At 44.0% G+C, this 11,680-nt stretch overlaps 1 pseudogene; it reads right to left on the reverse strand.

Annotated features, from left to right (window-relative positions):
* Nucleotides 1-1,303: 1,303 nt before the first annotated feature.
* Nucleotides 1,304-2,276, reverse strand: LOC142775553 (uncharacterized; annotated as a pseudogene).
* Between the last annotated feature and the right edge of the window lie 9,404 nt (nucleotides 2,277-11,680).

Here is an 11,680-nt window from a genome sequence, read left to right on the forward strand (position 1 = left end):
ACTAAGAGACACGACTAGCATGCAGTGGGCTTCACCCACGCAGATGGCAGCCATAAAAAGTCTGATCTTTTTCAAACGCGAACGTTTTGAATCTACACGGTGACTGGCACTTTGAGAAATATTTGCATGGCATGGATATAAACTTATTTAATTTCCATCGTGGCATGTGGAATACAGTTTTAAACGAGGAACAGCATTGGTGGCAGCATGGTTTTGGGCTGCTCTGCTTGACGTCACGGATAAGATTCTCACTCATTGCGCAAAAGTCTGATCAGAGATGAATGAAAAAAAAAAGAAACACTTCTTTCTGTGTGTTAGGCTGGCGTTAACATATCCTCCTGAAAATTAAAGTGAAATTCTGCCGCTGCGTTTCTCAATAAGCCAGTAAAAATTTATGTGATGTAAAACCAGACAACTTAATAATATATAATATTATCTCGCACAGTTACCTTGCTGCATTTGACACCTATAACGAGTTTTCGTACACATATTACTCTTTTAGGCCTCATACACAAACTTCTAATGTGCATTGTCACTTCATAAGGATCGAACCGTAAACGTACAAAATAAATAAGAAACGATAATCTCCGCTGTTTTCACTAACATGTATCAGGTATCAAATAATATGAGTTATAGCCATGGCGAAGCATATATGAAAATTCGGCAATGCTACAACATGCTTATAGCTCACACGTAGTCCTACATATCACCCGGAGATCACGCACTTTTGCTTTTCTGCACGCCGTGCATATGCCAAGATGCACCCACTCACAGATTATCCCGTCAAATGCATTTTTACCTATTGTAAAGTTCCATGAACAACCGGTTACTGCAACCGGCGCAGAACAATACCACTGTTTTCCTCAACAAGACGCATCACCTTATTAACACTGCACACACCACGCACAATAGTCCCTGTTTCACCATTCGTAAAGGTGAACCAATTTGTCGATGCCTTTCAACGCACACTACATGCCACAGTTAACACTGAACATTTTTGAAGGCGATACCGCTCTTCCTCGCACAGGCTGCCACGTCTGTTTACTTTTCCGAGATAAACAGTCTACCAGCGTCGCAAATATTTCATCACGCACTTTAGCACCCACCTAGATGTTCTCTGACACATACCGCAGCTAATGTTGCCACTGTTAGATGAAGATTAGACTTTTAAAAAGAAAAAAAAACTTGCCCTAAGCACCGAGCGACTGCACCCCACTCCGCCACCGGCGGGAGTGTTTTGCCAATTGCCGCCTTGCACGTGCACCAGCGACATCATGCTGTGACATACCCCGGTAGCGGTCTATTACAAGCTTTGCCGCTTCAAAAGTTCAAGTAAAATCCATTCAAAGTAAAATTGCTCAAGTGTTGGTATAGCTTCTTGCAAAAAAGCATCACCCCTAGCAACAGGGATGCTCACGCTTTGTTTGCCCGAGTATACGAAAAAATAGCAGAGATTTGCATTTATCAGGTACATCAGAATCTGGACTTGCGTGTAATACCTGTGCGACTTCTTTAGTGTAGCATTTCCATGAATATAATGCACATATTCCACAATTCCGTTCCCAAAATTGTCAAAATCCTCTTGTCCTTGCATCGGTAGGGGCACTTGATCTCCAACAAACACATCTAGCCGGAGAGGGAAAAGATTCCGTCGGGGCTTCCACAAAGCCATGGCTCTTGCGGATGAAGGAACAGGCCCACCTGAAATGTTGAATTTCACTCAATCATGAACTTCAAAGATATCCATTGCTTTAGGAAATGCGGAACGGCCACTTAGACACAAAAAAATGGAATTATTCAATAGGACAACTAAATAGAACCTCTGTAGTAGAAGAAGCAAAGTTTCAAAGCTCAGTACAAAAAATTAATTTCTACATTTTCTCATTGTGAACAGGTTAGTAAAGTGAAGTAAACTTTGAGAGGGTGACACAGTCATGAAAATATTTTTCGAGCCGATATATTTCGCCACAATACTCAATGTGGCAAAATAAAAAGGGAAAAATGTTAGTAGGAAAATATGTGATGTACATGTACCAAGGCTGGGACACTTGTCGCAGAATGACTAAACTTTTATGTTAACATTTTTTTTCGTATTGCAAAGTAGGCTGTACATAGCACTCAAAATAAAATATAACTGAACTGCTTACCTCTGTCACTGTCACACCATGCTGCTCCTCAAAGTCCTTCCTAGCCACCAGCTCCATACGCATTCCTATAAAATGCATATAAGTAATTCATACTGCTTAAATCCAAGAATCTTGAGACTTACCGTACATCGTAGCCTCAGACAAAAAAAAACTGGACTGTTGTGCAGTACATCTTTGGGGCCTCTGCGGGTGCGTAAGATGGTATGTGCTCCAGTGCTCCTGATTCGCACTTTTCGTTCCTTAGACCACCTGCATAGATACATAGAGAATATAAAGATAATAAAAACAACGCTGTCAGCAGTACACCTAGGCCATGCTTTCAGAACCGTTGTTACCTCGGACACCTTGACTGGCCAGCAGTCAGATTGCAAAGCTCGTGAACCGACTCGCATGCCAGCGACGTTCTGTAGAAAGCTCTTTCCTCTGGAGTACGGTTATTCAGGTGGCCTCGTGTGGCAATGGTTAGCTTGGGGAAAGTACCTGACAGTTGCATCACGTGAAGTGGTTTGTGAGGCAGCAGAACCAGGGCGCTGAGCTTTTCACACAGCAGTGATCTTCTGGCCTCTTCAGAAATGCCACGAATAATTTCGTCATGCCTGATTTCCTCCTCGCTCCTCTCCATCTCCTTGATAACTGCAGTCAAAGGAGATTCAATGCCCCCAAAGTGCTTGATTATGTATGATGGTGGTTGTACTGCAAGCTGCTTGTTTCCCACAAAGCGACTGTTGTTGTCTGCAAACATGGGGTCAGGAAACAGCACGGGGCATTACAATGAAACACAGAAAGACTCTTCTTGGCTTTGTGCAGGAGTAGATTTAGAGAGAAGCAGAAGGAAAAAGACTGCTTTGTTTTTCAACTTGACTGCACAGCGAAAATGAAGAGACCTTGTTTCATAAGTGCCCAGCCTTTCGCTTAGGCAAAAAAAATGAAGGCATAGTTTAATTGCAATTTTCTAGACAAAAAAGGCCTATATACTGTGTGTAAGTAGTAATGAACACGGCTAGCGAAAGATTTAGATATTTCTCCTCATGTGTAGACTGCAGACAAATAAAACCTCTGAGCACGTACAAAACGAACTACATTAAAATGACCAAACAATAAAAACAAATCCCTTATAACAGCAAGCGGAAGTACCCTACCCCCAAAAAGCTCTCGCAGTGGCTCTTAGTCGTCGTGCTGGGGCTTCCTCGGTGGCTTTCCCCACGTCTGCAAGCCGGTCGTACAGGAAGCGTCCTCGTGTAGGTTTACGTAGAGTGCCACCGCTGCGCAGTGTTTGTCATAACGGCACGTACAATTGCCGCTGAGAATTTCTCGCGGTGTGACCAACACCTTTGCATCAAAAAAAAAAAAGAAGCGACGCAAAAAGAGAGAAAGTGAAATTATCTTCAGGCACGGTACATGCTTGAACAACAACACTCGTATGCATCGCGAGCGGGCTGTCAACATGAGTGTGGCAATGCCAGTCTTACGCGAGGTGCAAGTGCACTTATAAGTAGAACAGTAGATATAAAGGGACAGGTGGAGGCACACGTCACTGGTTATACGTAGAAAAATAACCCCAAACAGATTCAACAAAGGCATGTGTCACTGCTTTATTCAGTTCTGGCTTATTTTTCCCAACCCAGCAAATATTAGACAAGCTCTTAGTAATAAAACAAGTGACAGCTGATCGAGAAACATATATAGTCGTATTTGTGCGCCTAAGTGGAATAAGATAATTATTTTTCAACTTACTTGTAGTTCAACGTCGTAAGTGTGCTTGCTTTGCTGTGGCAAGCACTTCACTGCGATGTCACTGTTCACTTCTTTAACACCATACACATGGTCGTTGTTGTACAGTGCGCGTTCCTTTTCAAGCGTCGGTGGTCGAGAATGGGCATCGATGTTTTCAATCGCCTTAAAACCGCAATACAAAATCAGCGACACGCTTCAAACAGCACGACAAACTCACGCCATGCACGGTGAAATGGCCCGTTGGCCGCCTCGCCTCTACGCAGAATCGACACCGTGGCGCTGATGGCTGGGACGATCGCTGCGCCACCTAACCATTGCCGAGTGCCTTTAACAGGAAAACAAAAAAACGTGTGTGCGAGAGAAGCAGATTTGTCAATACTCCACGTGTTACACGGTGCACTACAGCCTTATTTCTGTCGTACTAAGCGTGAGAAAGCATCGGCATTAATGAGACCGCTCCAGCTGTTTAGTGATCGTCCTGGTTTACAAAGGAGCGGCAAGGCACGTTGACAAATCAATGCATGGGAAAATGCGTTGTGCCTCTGAGCTCTTACCACGTTAGGTTTCATGTGTGACAACCACTGTGCGCGTTTTAACACATGCTTGTGAGCAGTTGTAACGTTCCTGTGCGTTGCACGAATGCTTCGGGTTATTGTTTTTGATCTGATGTCGTTTAAAGGCCGTTTCCCATGACCCAAAAAGTAGCCATTTGCAGGCTGCGAATTCGCTCGCCGCGAACGGAAGGGCAGTTCACTCCCGACGCAGTGGTCCGCGGCGACCTTTCAACATGTTGGAAATTTTCGCTCTGATCAAAGCGTCGGGAGCGATTTTTGGTCGAGACCCGTTGAAATAGGGCTGGTCCGGTCAAGCCGTCCAAATAGAGCCAACGTGTTTGTTTTGGTAATGGCCGATGCTGTGCATTTTAAAATGAATTTAGACTGAAAAGTGTTTTTAAATGACAAAACAAGCGGGCCCTTCGTTACCGTTCACGTAAATGTCATGATATCATAATGCACATATTATTACATTGCATTCGTGTCTGTCACAATGAGCGGTGGCAAGAACTCGCCGCTCCAGTCGCAGAGCGAAAATCGCCGGCTGTTCGCGGTTCATGTGGAACGAAACCGCCATTAGCGGTGGTGGCGAACAGAGTGATTGGAGCGAACGGAACCATTTTTTTCGCTGCAATCGCGGCATGTGAAACAGATTTAAGGAAAATTCACAAGGGCGACACTTACTTGACCCGTCGAACAGTGGCGATCCACTCCTGCCACCGAGCTGCTTCCCATGGTCTCGATGGGAAGCGATACATCATGACGCCAACATCCCCTTCTTTATTGTGGCAGTCTTTAACGCAGCAGTATCTGCGTTTGTTCTTTTTTTTCCACCTCTGACGACGGAGTTGTCAGGCTGCGGTAAATCCATTCCGCCTGTCCACAGAACACCTAGCACAATGGTGGAATATGGTGGAATGCCGTGAAGGGCCGTCCGTGAGTTCTAATCGCCACTGCTAGGCGGCGCGACATGTACAAGCAAACTGCATTTCCGGGTACCTATTGCTCGTCTCCGCGAGACTGCACATGGCATAGTTACAGTTTCTTGTTACAAGTGAAAACTGGTTATATTAGAAACGTTCTTCGTTACAGTGTTCGAACACCAATTCAATTCGGCATATTTTTTATTTAGTGATACACTGCTTTCGTAGAAAACTTGAAATTAACTGAAACAGCCCGGTTTGAACAGAGGCCAGCCACCGGTAGTGTATGCTGACGCGTGGTGCGCGGCCATTTCTTCTTCGCTTCTGGTGAGACTTCTTTTCGCTGACGACGAGTGCACCTCGCTAACGTGCCATGCGATTTAGGGTCGACGCCAGTGCTTTATTAATTGATTCGAGATTATAAACTTGTGCGTGCGGTCATACTTAAAAGATAAAATAGATATGAAGGCTAGTGCCAAATGCGAGGCAGTCAAGCGCCATCTACCATCTAAATACAGCCGCGCCTGTATTATTATTTGTTTTTTTACGTTATGCTTTGACGCAATAGGTTTTCTCGGTATTTTGGGGCCTCCTTTAGTAGAATTCTACTTTTGAAAAAAAATCTTTTGATAAAATTTTAGCTTCAGCGACTTCGAGATTTCATTTATCGATATTAAGAAAGTTGTCATTCCAGATGTTGGCAAAGATTTAAAGTTGTGGTTTGTCAATAAGTGCGCAACGTCGGCGAGCGATGCTATTCTGATGTAATACATTTCTTCAGAATTTTTATTGTGTAATTTATTGTGAATGATTCATTATCAGCTTAATGTATTATTAGTAATGTATATTTGTTCAATTTTCTTGCATGGAGTGAGTGCCACTTGTCAGACTATTTATAAATTACACCAAAACACACTATTCTTCCAGCTGTCCAACAGGAACTTTATGAAATTCACACCGAAAAATGCTTTTTACAAGAAATAATCGGGCCTAAATACTTACTGAATTTTCTGAATTTTAATCACAATTTCCTACAGCAAAGGCATACTTTTGCCAGTCCTACAAGCACTTTGTAGAATGTGCAATGAATATTTTCATGAACTGGTGCTGTTTTGTTATGGCAAGATTATTCTTCTCTTGGCACCAAAACCACTGCATATAGTAGAGACGTTTTCAAACCTTCTAAACATGTGTTACATTTATCAACTTTCTAATTTACATATTGCTTTTTCTTACAGGTCACCTATTTGTTCCTAGAAAATGTCAGCAGTGCTGATTACGCTGTGCACAGAAAGCTCAATCATATTGTACTAATGTGGTTTCAAAGAAATACTGATAGGCTACTGAGAACAATTTTTCATTTAAAAGCCTGCAAATGTGCTGCTGCTTCTGCTTGGTGAGCATCAACAGAAAACAAATAAATTAGTTTTGCTCCGCCTTTTATTGAAAACATCCTTATGACTTTTTGTTATGTAGACTTATCGATGCTATGATATTTTGGTTGCTGTTCTTTAGAAAATGTTTCACTAGGACCAGAATATTGCACATACTGCATCATTGATATTTGTTTGAAAACTTGACCTACTAATACAATTTTTTTTCCAGTTTATATATGCTTCCCTCCTGAAACAAGCCAACTTCTGCCATCTGGAGCAACATTGAGCATTGAAACAGCTTCACTGCCACCATATTCACCACTTCAAAAAGTTTCACTGCCATGATATTCACCACTTAAATGTTGTATAATCTTATTTCTTGTTCTTTCAGCTTGCCGATTTGTGGGAGCGAGAGCACATCACCAATTTTATTGTTTAAACAGTCAACTGCACAACTAAGCGACAAGAATGCTCAATAATGAGCATTGAAATAAAATAAAGCATTGACAACATCAGCTACACAACAAAAATAACCTAAGTAAGTAAAGGTGCATTGAATCCCTCGGTAATGTTTATAAATGTAAACGTACGTAACTACAAGAAAAAAACAAGGACACTAAACAATGCTTCTGCGCCAATGCTGCTTCCAGGATGCTATCAGTAAAAAATTTACCTTTTTTTTCAATTGAAAGAATATATTTTTAAAATAACTGCGAGGATAAAGAGATGCTTTTAATTGTTTGTCTTTGTTTTTTTCTTATTGATGGGGATCTCTCATAACTGCACACTAATTTAGTAATAGAAATGCATCATACAGTTCAATAAGTAGTATCTGCCCGTCTGTGCAGGTGCCGTCTTCCTCATAATCATGCATAACCAATTAATTTCCCAACAAATGTTTCTATTGTGTGTTTTGTTGAAAATTGGTGAAAGTGCTTGCCTAGGAGATGGCTTATTAAAGAAGAGGACCTCATAATGTTTTTTTTTTCTCCCATTTTCCAGATGAGACATACCCTGTTCATCAAAACTGATGCAGCTGTTTCAGACGTAACAAAAGGATGGCTCGTGTTTGCTTCAGATCAAGAAGGTGCAAATTATGCGAGAAGGCATGCCGCTACAATAGATGACTTCAAGAGAAGCCCAAGCAACACTTCAAAATCACAAGAGTTCGCGAAATGGAAAAATAGCATATTGCCTTCTATACATACGTTTCAAATAAACCTGAAACACTAAAAATGTTTCCCTTTTAACTTCTCGTGGGGGGAGGGGGGCCTAAAAAATCTACAAAAAAGTAGCCAGGCATCAAATTGTAGTAAAGACAAAAATCTAAAATAAATGAGACAGAAATTGCATTGGCCAAAATGCATGGCTCCCATGTCAAGAACATGATTGTCTATTGCATGGTATTCCAACGCAGTGCCAACCGTGGAAAGAGGTGTTTCCAATGACTTTCCAAGCATGGCCTTCCTTTGCTTGGTCAATGATAGGCTTGTCACTCTTCCCAAGCACATACTTTCCTTGGCCTCTAATAACTTTCCAAGCATGCACAGCTTGGCCCCTGATGATTTACTATGCTTGGCCCAAGCAAATTTTGCTGGTGGGGAGGGGTGTTCTAAATAAGTACCTCATAACTAACGTAAATATAGCCCCCCCCCCCCTCCAGAGATCATATACAGTCGATTTCTCTGCCATTCAAAGTCAAGTATCTACCTCGATCGCCACGAAAGACCACCTAATATTCCTCGGAGACTTGAACACCTGGAACTCTCAAGGGGGCTACAAAAAAGACAGGATCAAGAATTTCAACTTACTAAGCGCGACCCACTCTCACAAACTCTTGCTGATCACACAGCCAGGCACTCCTACTAAAATGCAAAACACCGTTGCGTGGGAGACCACGCCTGACCATACCTTTGTCAACAGTGAGAAGAATGTAACCTGGTGTCCCATAAAGGAGTACCAGTGGTCACTACCTCTTCTGTATCTATATAAACACTGCCAAGGTTCGACAACATCTAGGGGTAGCCAGGTTCACAGATTGGCACTTCAGAGAACGCCTAGAACGAGTTGTCTTCTCTCCACCAGCCACTGCATAGAGTTGGGTAACGGGAAATCCACACTGCCCCCACAAGAGAGATCCAGGCCTCGCCGAAAACGCCGGCAATACACTGCCATCTTCCTTATATCTGGAATGCTCACCAAAGCTTCCCCGAGTGCTGGAAACAGCAGCGGCACAATTGCAAACTTAGACACCAATTATCCCTGCTAGAAGAAAAGGCTAACACCTATGCAAACGAGCTAAATACCCACAACTGGCGCAGTTCCTGTGACTCTCAGAGGAAGTCTAAGTACAAAGAAAACTTGAGCGATTCTTTGCTGAATGTCGGATCCAACTAGCACACACACCGAGACAGCAAACAGCATGCAATGGATTATCGGGGAATAACAAAGCTCGGAGGAATAACTCATCAAACACATCAAAAACACCCACACAGGAGAGGAGCAGACAACCTTACCATCGCGAGAGAATATCAAGGACAGGAGAACTCAAGCTTGGATGCCCCGATCACATTCACCAAGCTCTACGCAGCAACCCAAACTTTCACGAGAAACACGGCACCCGCACCCGACCAAGTCGCCAACGCTATGCTATGCGCAACCACAATGACACAGCACTGAAGAAACAGCTAGTTTATTTTTCCATTGACATATACTTTCGAAAGCTGGTGGAAGACTGCCCTCTTAATAGAAGGCAGCCAATATCATGCTCATACCAAAACAAGGAATGACGCGTGAGCTCAATCATTTGAGACCCGTATCGCTTCCGTCACGCATGGGCAAGCTATTCGAGCACGTAATACTAACCCGACTTCAATCTCACTTAGAAGGAAACGATAGCCTCCTGACTGTATGTTCGGCTACCACAGAGGAATCAGCGCACAGAATTTACTATATTTACTCGCGTAATGAATACGCTTTTTTCTTGAAAACCGGAGCAAAGTTGGGCGGTGCATTTATTACGCGGGGTAAATTGTATGTACACTTTTTTGGGAGGAGAAAAAAATTCACTAATGCTAAAATAAGGTTAGCTCGCTTAGCCTTTCGCGATTGACATACGCTTACACTGTTTGGAAACAGCTTCTTTGTTGCACTTTAAAGCTGTCCGCGGGCCACCCGCACACACAAGAAAATCATTTTGCGGCTATCTTTTATCGCAATCGTTTAACCACAGCAGTGGTATCTGGTGTGATCTCGAGGGGCGCTTAAAAGCGTGCGCTATGACGCACTTTGCCAACTTCAAGGCAACCTCGCATGGCGACCATGACGATGCCGTCAGAGAACACCTACCAGTTTAGAGAACGGAAACTGTACATTTGGGCTGTTGTATCGAAATGACATGCAAATACGTAGCGGCCGCGTACTGAACTGCAATACCGCAAGATGAGATTGCACTGGTATTACTATCATCATCAGTAAACAGGAGGAGGAGGAGAAGGAAATAAATTTATACAGACGCATTTTTTTTCGTTGCAGGTGGGGGGGGGGGGTCCCGCGGCTGATTCGCGCTGCTCGCTTCCTCTGGTTTTTTTTTCGTTTGCTAAATCGCGCTTCACGTCTCTAATTATCGCCAGGTGACCTAGCTGGCCTCGACTAGCAATAACAACGTCAATCAAGTAAGGTTTGCATCGTTTCTTGCGAGTGTCCAAGCCGGTACAATTAATGTATGCGGTCGGGTCTGAACAAAACAAGTCACTCATACATACCGAAAGCTTTGAACTCATGTGTAAAGACCCTTGAAAGCTAACAAGCATATGCATATAATTCAACATCGAAATCGCTGAATGAATGTCGCTCTCATTGTGTTGCGGCGCTTGAGTTTAATAGCGTGGCTTCAGCATAAGGGTCCGATTCTGCCGTCAGATGCGGCGCTTGCCCTATAGTGTTGATCTTGAAGTGAATGCATGACGTGGAATCGGGAAAGAAACTTGCATATTGCCGATAGATAGCTCGCACAACGAGAGCAATGTAATTTTGCTAAATTTATTAAAGAAGCAATTGCGGATGCGTGAAGTTCTGGATTTTTTCGCTCTGCAATGCTACATTGAGCACTTCAAAATTGTGCAATGTCGCGTCTTGACAACAGGGTACGCACTAGTTTTAATTCTCAGCCGTGAGCACATATCATAGGTAATATGTATTTAGGTGATGGGCCTAGAAAATATATCAGGCTTGCTACATTTATTGTTAGAGTTCAGTTACACAGTTCCTACAGCTAAAATTTGTGGGAATTGAGGCCAGCCCACTGCCTTTGCACGGGCTTTGCCGCCTTTTCTGCCGTTCTCATGTCCCAACATGTCTCCCCCCTCCGCTGTCTGCCGCGCTGGGAGAGCGGAGTGACGTTTAACCCCTTCACCCGGTAGCGGATGTTGACTGTGGCGCCGTGCGCGGAGTCTCCCGAGAGGTTTTTGCACGCTGCGTCGGGAACGGGCAGATACTCTCCGGGACAGCAGACGGTGAGCCACGCAATCTTTTCCGTCCGTCGACTCCCGTCGCTCGGGGCTCGTCGGACTTCGCTCACGGCGCCTCGCACCCGAGGCGAACGATCACCTTTTGTTGCCCCACTGCGTACGCTCGGCCGAAGGGTGGTACGGTGTCCTAGTGCGTGGCCTAGCTACGCCGACCCGTCTCCCTCCGAAGCCAACGCGAGTGCCTTTGCCCTCGCTCGAGCAACTGGGCCTTGGTCCCGTTGTCTCCTTGGATCACCTTTATCGCGGAGACGCGCTCGTGGCACCCTGTGTAGTACTTTTAGCCCCGTGGCGTGGATAAGCCCATTTGCTTTCCCGCCGCGCCTTTGCAACGGGCTGTACTGCGTTTGGTGTTGCCACAGACAACTAAGTGTTGCGACTTTGCGCAGTATCGTGTTCTCGCCATGGCGATGATGAACG

This window comes from Rhipicephalus microplus, chromosome X (assembly GCF_043290135.1).
Source record: "Rhipicephalus microplus isolate Deutch F79 chromosome X, USDA_Rmic, whole genome shotgun sequence".
In the NCBI taxonomy this organism is placed as follows: Eukaryota; Metazoa; Arthropoda; class Arachnida; order Ixodida; family Ixodidae; genus Rhipicephalus; species Rhipicephalus microplus.